Below are 11,645 nucleotides of genomic sequence, written 5' to 3' on the forward strand. Positions count from 1 at the left end.
TGCTGCTGAAAATTCATTTGAATTGTGTTCCACTCTTAATGACCCCATTTTGGGTTTTCTTGGCACACAGGGTTAAGTATCTTACCCAAGGTCACAGCTAGTAAGTAACTGAGACCAAATTTGAACTCAGGTCTTCCTGACTCTAGGTCTCACACTCTATTCAGGATGGCAAGGGACACATAGTGAATAAGTGTCAGATGTGTAACTCCAGTTCAGATCAAGTCACTCACTCTTAGGACAGCTTTAAAGCCAATATGTCTAGCACAGAGTAAACACTAAATAAATGCCTGTTGAATTGTGTTTAATTGAATTGAATACTATCCAGCTATACATACTATGTCATACTATGAAAGACACAAAATCGTAACAAAGGTACCCTCTAGTTTGTGAAGTGAAAAAGTAATTTTCTCTGATATTTAAAATGAACTTTGGAAAGAAATCAACCTCAGCTTAGAGCAGATAGGTGGTGCATTGGATAAGACATTAGTCCTGAAACTAGGAAGACCTGAGTTCAAATCTTGCTTCAGGTACTTACTAGCTGTGTGTCTTTGGGAAAATCACTTAAACTGTTTTCCTCAGTTTCCTCGTCTGTAAATTGAGATAAAGAAGGAAATAGCAAACTGTTCAGTATTTTTGCCTAGGAAACCCAAATAGGGCCATTAAGAGTCAGATACAACTGAAAAAGAACAGCAACATCCCCAACAATTATAGTTTTGCAAAGAATAATTACTGAGATCTTTTTATTTACTTATACCAAGTTCCCATTATTGCTAAAATTCTGTTTTGCAAAATGCTTTACATTTCTTATCTCACTTGGTCCTCAACACAATCCTGTGATATGTAAGTGCCTTTCAACCTCATTTTACAGACAAGGAAACTTTATCTGAGAAAAGTTAAGTGACTGGTCTAGGGTCTCAGAGCTAATATGTCTGAGTCAGGATTCAAATTCAGTTCCTTCTAATTCCAAGTCCAGCATTTTATCTATTGTACCAGCTTGCTACTTCCTCTCTATTTTAGACCAAACTCTCCTTTAATTTTTGTCACTAGACAAATACACAATGGACACACACATACACACGCACACGCACACACACACAGAGACAGAGAGAGAGAGAAAGGGAGAGAGAGAGAGAGAGGGAGAAAGAGTCTTTTTGCTATGTTTCTTTATCTTTTCACATTTTCCATTTTCTTTTTCCCTCATCTCATCCCCCACGTGGTTGTGGGACCACTTTTGTAATCTCTTCCAAAATGGCTTGCAGGCATGTATTGGGAGTCCTGCCTTCAGTAACTGTCTGCCACAGGGCCTGGCAGTTTACCTGTAGCGTAATTAATGATTTTACAGTTGCAGAGCCTCTTAATCCTGCAGCTCTACCTTTTATGCCAGGGTGTGAAGTTCTCCTAAGGGAGGAATCCCATTTAAGTTCTGTGGAAATGCAAAATGGACCATGAGAAAGAGATTCATTATTTACTTTTTTTTTTTGGAACAAATTGAGATCATTTAATTATTTACTTTTCCCTACTTAAACATGTTTAAATTGATCCAAATATATTTCCTGCCTTTTTTTCCATTAATGAGCAGTGTTGTAGTTAGCCATAACATCTATAAAAACATAGCCATCTGTTAAGTCTTTAACTAAAACACCTCATGATTAAGCAGAAAGTGACCGGAATTAACAGAAATTCAGAACAGAACAGTGACTTCATATTTACCTATGTATACATCTTTCAAGAAGAGTTTTTAGTTTTCCTCTAGCATTTAAGAAAAAAAGAGAAAGTGATCCTTCTCTGCTATTAAAAATTAACTCATTTGGAATTGGTTTCATCCAAAGAATTATTTTTTCTTTAAATTTGCCAACCACAGCAACTCCTTCTACTTCTGTTCCTTTCCCAAATATGATGAATTCCCCTGACACCAGGCCATTGTTCATGTAATTCTTTCTTTCTGCTATATGAAATAAACTGGATAAATTCTTTTTCAAGTAGAATTCATATTGATGCAAAACCATACCTTCTAGATTATTTGTCATTCCACTTATCAATCTACTTGTGAATTGAATATTTATTTTTCATTATTCTAAAAATTCTCATTTTATAATATTCAAAATCATTTCCCAGTCTCTTTTAACTGCTATTTTTGTCTGTACACTAAAATGAAAAATGTAATACACACACATTTTCAGGCATTTAAGTCATCAGATCAGAGCTATCACTCTGTCCCAATGTGTTTAGGCTCCTCAAATTTTTCAGTTATGATAGAATGTTACATGAAACACAAAATTAAAATTAAAGTTAATAGACACCCACAATACATATACATATGTACATATATTTACATTTCTACATTCATATATATATATGTTCATATACAAACATACAAATATACTTATTTACACCCATGCATCTGCGTGTATGTACATATACGTGTTTGCAAATCGTCATTAAGAATGTATTCTCCTTGATGGCAGAAATAGTTTTGATTTTGTTTTTGTATTTCCAGCACCAAAAGAGCATCTGGTACAGACTAAGCACTAGTACATATTTATGGATTGATTGAGTACTGTTTTCTTTTTCTTCTGTAGTGAAACAAGTTATGTATTTATAGTCAGAGGATTTGAGGTTTAATCCTGGCTTTGCTTGCTACTGCATGTGTAGCCTTGATCAAGTCACCTTCCCTCCATATAATTCATTTTTATTCTCTACAAAATTGTATGCTTATTTCCTTTTTTAATTTTATTTTTAATGAATGGAATAAAACAAAAAATTCCCCAAACATAGTACAATTTAAAAAAAAAGATGATTGTACATGGAAGTACAAATCTACCATGTACAACTTGCTATTTCATGCAAATATATAGCAAAGTTATTATGTAAATTTCTTTTTTTTCCTTCCCTCTCCCCGCCAGATGGCTGCCATTAGGAATTGACTGTATTTATCAGTACATTCTCTGAATATAGATCATATCTTTCTTCTTATGTCCTTTACAGTTTTTCCCTCATAGCATAGTACAGTAGCATATTTCTTTTTATTAGTTCTTTCTCTGGATGCAGATAGTGTCTCTGTTCATACACCCTTTATAGTTAATTTAGATTATCTTAAAGATGTCTTCTAGCTCTGTGATTCCATGAGTATAAACCTTACTATTGATGTAGGTGTTATCACCACATCGCTGTAGACATTTCCTTGTTCTTCGAAAAAAGATGTGTGCTGTGTGTGGGGGAAAAAAAAAAAGCTTTTACAGGAGTTCTTTTTTTGTGGTGGCAAAAACTTGAAACTGAAGAAAGACTTATTAATTGAGGAAATACTATATATAGGATGGTATAAGAAAATGTGATGAAATTTTATCACAATATAAAAATGAGGAAATAGTTAATTTTGAAGAGACATGGAAAGATTTGTATGAACTGAGGCAAAATAAAGTGAGCAGAACCAGAACAAAAATTTGTATTATAACATCAATCTTATAAAAATGTACAGTTCTAGAGATTTTTATAAAGTGATAAAGAATAAAGTGAAGAGACCCAGGAAAATAATGAATGTAATAACTACAACAGTAGGAGGCAGAGCCAAGACGGTGGAGTAAATGCAGGGATTCCTCTGAGCTCTCCTCCAAACCCCTCCACATATCTCTAAAAATGAATGTCAACAAATTTTAGAGCAGTAGTAGAATTTGCAAAAAGGTGGAGTGAAACAAATTCCCAGCCCAAGACAGCTTGGGAGGTAAGTAGGGAACATCTGTTCCACCAGGATGAGAGAGGAGTGAAGTCCAGCACATGCTATGCCAGCATAGACCAGCTCCAGTGCAGTCCAGGTCCCAGCACAACAGAAGCAGGCCCAGGGTGACTAAATCAGTGGCAGCAGTGGCAGTTTCTAGACCTCATAGCCCCCCCCCCCACACACACACACGTGCACGCGCTAACAATTTAGAAGGTCAGAAAAAAAGGTCTGCTGCACATAGGTGAGAGTGGAACACAGTCCAGCACAAGGTGTGCCAGGACAGCTTAGCCCCAGGAAACCAGGAGAAGGCCCTGGGAGTGACTGAATTGGCAGCAGCAGTTGCAGTGGCTTTTCTAGAGCTCTCAGCCCACAGATGTTAAGAGGGTCAAACAACTGGTCAGAAGGAGATTGCAGGGATCTTTTTGCTGGCACTGAGGCAAAATTCTGTTGCTTACCCATACATATTTGGATCCACATCACAGTCTTGGGTGGCAATCTCAGGGCAAGGAGGAGCACTAGCATAACAGAACTTGCAGCCACAGCGGAAGGGGGACCCTGCTCACATTTCTAGGGCAGAAAAGAGTGCTTGTGGTTTCTTACAGACCAGAACACAGTCAAAGAGAGTAGTAAACACCTCTCCTTAGATTGTAGCAGCTTGGAAGAACTGAAAACTCACAGGTCCCTAGAAGTATCTCTGACAATAGCTGCACAAAACCCCTGAAGCTTGAAACAGTGAATCCTCTACCCTAAAAGCAGAGCCCTAATTTAAAAAAAAAAATAGTCAAATGTCAATAGTAGGCCAGGAAAAGGAGTACATGATGGGGGAAAAAAACTCTGACTTTTGAAAGTTACAGTGGTGACAAGGAATATCAAAACATACACTCTGAAGAAATCAAAGTTAAAGCCCCTACATCCAAAGCCTCCAAGAAATATATGAATTGGTCTCAGGCCATGGAAGAGTTTAAAAAGTATGTTGAAAATTAAGTAAGAGAAGCACAAGAAAAATTAGGAAGGGAAATGAGAGTGATCCAAGAAAACCATGAAAATAAGTCAACAATTTGCTAAAGGAGCCCCCCCCCCCCCCCCCCCCCCCCCCGCCAAATACTGAAGAAAATAAGACTTTAAAAAGAAGTCTAAAAAGCCAGTGAGGAGAAGAATGTCTATAACAGCAATTGAGATTTGAAGATCTTTCCCACCCATTAATAGGCCATGTGACCTACTTATATCACAGGAAGGCTAAGTCACATGTGGTTCTGTATAGCCAAGTATATATGAGACTCGCCACATAGACAATAGAAGTAGGCCATTTCTTCAGACACCAGAGAACCATATCCCATAAGCCAATCTATCAATCCACCCAATCTATCTGCCCAATTCATCACAGCAGTAAAGCATTAGATACATATGGAGTCTAGCCATCCCAAAACCTCTTTGACCCATTGCTAGGATTTTCCCAAGAACAAATTCACAGTATAGGTGTCACAGTCTGTTCAGCTATCAGAGGTTGACTTGCTTTACTTCAGCACTAAGAGTCACAATGGCCATTAACAACCATAACAGCTCTCTTTCTCTCTCTCTCTCTCTCTCTGTCTGTCTCTCTCTCTCTTTCTCTCTCTCTCAACATTTCCTGTGATATAACTTCCTTTTCCTCTTAGTAAGCTGAATGGAAAATCTGACTTTCAAATACAAGAAGCAAGAGAAGTATGAAAAGATAAAAAAGGAAGAGAAACCATAAAGCCCTTATGAAAGATGAACTATTTACATTCCTACATGGAAAGATGATATTTGTAATTCATGAGAACTTTCTCAGTATTAGGGTAGTTGGAGGGAATATACACACATACATATATGCATACATATATACACACATATATACACACAAATACATACATGTATGCACATACACACATATATGCATACACACACACACACATATATATATATATATATATATATATAGAGAGAGAGAGAGAGAGAGAGAGAGAGAGAGAGAGAGAGAGGGTGCAGGGTGAGCTGAATATGAAGAGATGATGTCTAAAAAATAAAATTAAGCTTTGAGAGGAATGTACTAGGAGAGAGAGAAAGGGAGATATAGAATGTAGTAAATTATCTCACATGAAAGAGGCAAGGAAGAGCTTTTACAATAGAGGGGAAGAGGGTGGAGGCGAGAAGGAATAAGTAAACATTACTCTCATCCAATTTGACTTAAGGAGAGAATAACATGGGCACTCAATTGGGTATGGAAATCTATCTTACCCTACAGGAAAGCAGGGGGTAAGGGGATAAGAGAGGGGAAATAATAGAAGGGATGGCAGATTGGGGGAAAGGGTAATCAGAAGCAAACACTTTTGGGAAGGGACAGGCCAAAAGAGAGAATAGAATAAATGGTGTTCAGAAACGATAGAGGGAAACATAGTCTTTCACAACATTACTGTTATGGAAGTTTTTTCATGACTACATATGTATAACCTAAATCAAATTGCTTTCCTTCTCAATGAGGGTGGGTGGGGAGGGAGGAAGGGAGAGAATGTGGAACTCAAAGTTTTAAAAATGAATATTAAAAATTGCTTTTACATGCAAATAGGAAATAATACATACAGGCGATGGAGTATAGAAATCCTTCTTGCCTTACAGGAAAATGGAAGGGAAGGAGATAAGAGAAAGGAGGGTGTGATAGAAGGAATGGCAGATTGGAGGAAAGAGTAATCAGAATGCATGCTGTCTTTGCCTGCAGGAGGGGAGAGATAGAGAGAAAATTTGGAATTCAAAATCTTTCCAAGGTGAATGTTGAAAACTAAAAATAAATGAATTAATAAAAAACACAGACAAACCCAAAAGAAAAATAAATAAAATGGAAAAAAAAGAAAACCAATAAGAGAGGTAGAGAAAAAATTGGGAAAAGAAATGGGAGTGATACAAGAAAATCATGAAAAATAAGTGAACAGCTTGGTAAAGGAAAGAAAAAAAAATACTGAGGAAAATACACCTTAAAAAACAGACTAGGCCAAATGGCAAAAGAGGTTCAAATATCCAATAAGATGAATGCCTTAAAAAACAAAATTGGCCAAATGGAAAAGGAGGTCCAAAAGCACACTGAAGAAAATAATCCCTTAAAAATTAGAATGAAGCAAATGGAAGCAAATGAATGAGAAATCAAGAAATGATAAAATAAAACCAAAAGAATGAACAAATAGAAGACAATGTAAAATATCTCATTGGAAAAACAGCAGACCTAGAAAATAGATCCAGGAAGGTTAATTTGAAAAATGTTGGACTGCTTCAAGGCCATGATTTAAAAACAAAAGAGGCTAGACATCATCTCTCAAGAAATTATCAGGGAAAACTTCCCTGACATTATAGAATGAGGTGGCAAAATAGAAATTGAAAAAACCCACCAATCACCTCCTGAAAGAGATTTCAAAATGCCTCAATATTGTAGCCAAATTCCAGAATTCTTAGGTCAAGGAGAAAAATATTGTAAGCAGACAGAAAGAAAATTGGGGTATTGTGGAGCCACAGTCAAGATAATATAAGATTTAGCAGTTTTTACACTAAAGGATCCCAGGGTTTGGGATATGGTGTTCCAGATGGCAAAGGATTACAACCAACAATCATCTACCAAGCAAAATTGAATATAATGCATGCAGGGAAAAATGGATAGGAGACTTCTAAGTATTCCTAATTTAAAGACCAGAGCTGAATAGAAAATTTGATTTTCCAATATAAGCCTGAAGGGAAGCAAAAGAAAAAAGGTAAACAGAAAGGGAAATCATAAGGAACTTAATAAGATTAAACTGTTTACCTTCCCACATGGGAAGATAATATTTGTAACTCATAAGACCTTTCTCATTATTAGGGCAGTTAGGAGTATCTAGCAATATAGGGCATAGGTGGAAGTTGAATATGAAGGGATAATGTCTAAAAAACAAAATTAATGGGTGAGAGAGTAAAGTGCACAGAAAAAGAGAAAGGGAGAGGTAGAATGAGGTAAATTATCTCACATAAAATAGTCAAGAAAAAACTTTTACAGTGGAGAGGGAAGAAGGGGTAGGTGGTGGGGGGGGAGTAAGTGAACCTTCCTTTCATCAGAATTGGCTCAAAAAGAGAATATCATACACAGTGAATTGGATATAGAAATCTATCTTACCCTAAGGAAAGTAGGAAGAGAAGGGGATAACAGAAGGGGGCAGTGATAGGAGGGAAGGCAGACTGGGGGAGGAGATACACAGAAGGAAAACACTTTTGAGGCAGACAATAGGAGGGGGTTATTTTGCTCAACAACGAACATTTTTACAAGGAATTGGTTTTCCCTTTGTTTATTTTTCAGTAGGATTAGGGGTAAGAGGGAAAAATATAGGTATTTTTGTTTATTAAAATGGACTATATAAATAGAGGTGAGGGTATGTAGAATTTTGCATGCATATTTGGATGACATCATTGTTTTGTTCCTTTTTTAATTGCTTTACTTTATAACTAGAAAACTCTTATGCAATGTGGTTAACATGTTTGTAAAACATGTCAATAAAAGTTATTTTTTAAAGGAAAGGTTGTCTGGCTAAGTCTGGAATTAAAATTATCACATCCTCAAACCCATTATCCCCAGCTTCACCCTGTGTCCACAAAAGAAAGGCAATGCTGAGAGGGATTGTCTCTTACTTACATGGACAAGTATCTTGCGTTGAAATCCCGAGCCAAAGGTCAGGGATGCTTTTTATGATTATCTTAACTTTTTCATGCTTTTACTATTTAAAAAATAAAACTGCGTGGATTTTTTCTTTAGTTTTTGCCCAATGGTTCAATTAGATTCGAATTACCCTGGAATTGTAACAACTTGCCTGTCTGAAACACAAAGTACAGAGTCAAATTTGCTTTTGTGGGCAGTGTATATGGTTAACACCTCATTTTAGAAATCCATATTTTCTAAGGCACTTGTGCAAATAATATGATTTGTTTAGATGACTTTTTTGAAAATATAATCTTTTGAAAACACCTTTTGCATTCATAATTGCTAAAAGATCTCCAGAATTTTAAGTAAATACTAAAGCTAGAATTTGAGACACTGATAATAAAGCTAGTGTTGACTTTTTTTTTTCTTAACCAACCTCTGTGAAATACTAGTTTTTTTTCCAAGTAGTCTAGTAACAGCAGTAAGGAAGGAAGGGGCACTTTGTTTATTTAAATGATAAACCGTTAGCTGTAGGACATCTTTCAGAATCTCTGATGAATTTTCAGTTGGGAAGAAGAGTCAAACAAGTGAGACACAATTCTGTGCCATTTTATGATCTGTAAATTTTCCGTCTGAGAAGCCCCATTACATAGGATGGCAGATGTAAGGTAAAAAAAAAAAAATTGGATTCAAATCCATTTGAAAATCTTGAGGAGCAGAAAGCTTCCTCCTTCCCCTGAGGGACCATCCTGCTTTGGGATGGTACTAATTGTTAGGAAGTTTAGGCAAATGTCAATCCTAATTCTGTTTCTCTACATCTTCTACTAAGAAAATATAATAGATTTAATACTAATAATTCAACTAAATAACCATTTAAGTGCCTACTACATTCATGGAACTGTTCCAGGCACTAGAGATAACAAAGATAAAAAAGGAAGCACTCTTTGCTTATATTCATATGAGAAGGCATAAAATGCATACAGATGAATAAAAACTTAGTAATGTGAAATCGTTTAAAAAGAAGAGTGCATTAACAACTAGGGAGATTGAGGAAGGCCACTGCAGTACTAGAACTGTAATTTGAAAGAAACTAGAGGTCTCAAGGCTTTATAAAATGTGGTATATAACTTTCATGGAAACAAGATCTCTCACCGTTTCAATTTTTTTATACTTGGAATGCTTTCATTGCATCTTTAACTTAACACCAGAAAATTGATCATAAAAATTCATTGTGAGTAGAATCAGATTTGGGATCCAGAAAAGAATTAATACTTTCCTTTACTCACATGACCAAAAGATCCAAGAACATTATTTCTTAACCAGTTGCATTCAGACAAAAGAAGTAATGTTAGGTATCCTTGCTTGTCTCCCTCAGAAAAGATTCATCCTTTAATTGCTATTTGCTGCATCAACCCACAGAAGCAGCTGGTGACTCAGTGATTAGAAAAGTAGACTGGGAGTTGGGAAGACCTAAGTTCAATTCAGCCTCAGACATTTTTTAGCTGTGACCCTGGGCAAGTCACTTACACTCTGATTGCCTGACAAAAATGGATCTGCTACATCTACTGGAGAAGGAAATGACAAACCATCCCAGTATCTTTGCCAAGAAAACCCCAAGTGGAGTCATGAAGGGTCAGACATGACTGAAACTACCGAACATAATCAACCTAAGGAGTTACTAGAACAGTTGTCTAAATGAGGTCTCTGTGACTTGAAGCTATGTGTTTCTGAACTTTCCCCCCTTTTTCTGTATCCCCACCTGAACCCCTAAATTTAGGCTTTGTCTGCTTCCTTTTATTTAAATCGTAACTATTTTCACTTTCCTTAGGGCAGTTATTCATTCTAATTCTAGAAAGAAAATTTGAAACTTAGGTGGGACTTTAACAGCTTGGCTAAAGCCAATTATACGAGGTAGCCTAGGGTTTAATGACCTAAAAGGAACACTATGGCATTGAAAGAAAACATTTAAGGCCTTGTGAGCAACTTGGCTTCGGGTCAATCCTCTCCCTACCCCTGATGCAAATAAAAAATAAAATAAAAGCCAGTTATTTTCCAAAGTTTATAGAACCTTTACCAATGATTATTGGGAAAGAATGAGTAGAGGGTGACATTACCTGAGCATCCTGAGAAAAGAAGCAAATCTAATTTGAAATAATTGGAATTATTTACTATGGAACATTTCCACTGGAAACTTGGACTCAATCCTTGGCTCTTAAACTCAGATAGATGAAGCTTTTTGTTTTATCTTTCCTGGGCTCAGACCTCCATTTAACTTTCCACAGCCATATGTGTACCTCTCCTGCTGTTCATCACTCATTTGTCTATTGTTTCCTTCCATTAGAATATGTGATCCCCAATGTCTGGGACTGCCTTTCATGTTTGTATGTTGTGTAGCACATGACCTTACACATAGTAAATGCTTAATCCTCTTTGTCTATTTCACTGTTTCTCTGTCTCTGTCTTTCTGTCTCTGCCTCTCTCCTTCTCTCTGTTTCTATCTCTGCCTCTATGTATGTATGTTTGTATGTATCTAGCTATCCATCTAGCTATCTACCTATCTACCTAACTGCAATTAAGTGACTGTTATGGATTTTTACTTCATTAGACTACAGAGAAAATCAATTTATTCTTTAAAGTGACTGAAATAACTAGGTTAGAATAGAATTCAATATTAATTCCCAATGTGTTCATATGGTCAAAACCATTTCTGAGATGCTGGAATGGAAAGTTAGGCCTATCACTTTCCTTAAAATTCTCTATAGGCATACATATGACTGACTACAAGCTCAGTTCAAATATATTCTTTCCATATGTAATTATTTTGATATTTATGGCAGACTCTAAAAATCTGATTCCTTTTTTTTCTTATTTTTTTTCCAATTACATATAGGAAAAGATGACATTTATTTAATTTTCTAAGATTTGCACATTTCTTTATATTTGTCATTTCTTTTTGTCTTCCCAAATACTGTAAGGCGAGTGCTATAATAATCTGTTCTGATAGACAAGAATATTGATCTTCGATAAATCATAGGATCATATACTGAGAACCGAAGGGGACCTTATAGGCCATTTAAACAAACACTTCACTTTACAGATAAGGAAAATAAGATGCTGCCCAAGGTTACCAAGGAAGCAGATAAGAAAGACAGGTTTTGAACTCATGCCTACTCACTCCAAATGTAGTACCGACTTCACTGCCCCATGCTTAAATGACTTCCCTTGAGTCTTGTAACTTACAGATGTGTAACAAAGGATGAGAAG

The sequence above is a fragment of the Trichosurus vulpecula genome, chromosome 1 (assembly GCF_011100635.1).
Source record: "Trichosurus vulpecula isolate mTriVul1 chromosome 1, mTriVul1.pri, whole genome shotgun sequence".
NCBI classification, from domain to species: Eukaryota; Metazoa; Chordata; class Mammalia; order Diprotodontia; family Phalangeridae; genus Trichosurus; species Trichosurus vulpecula.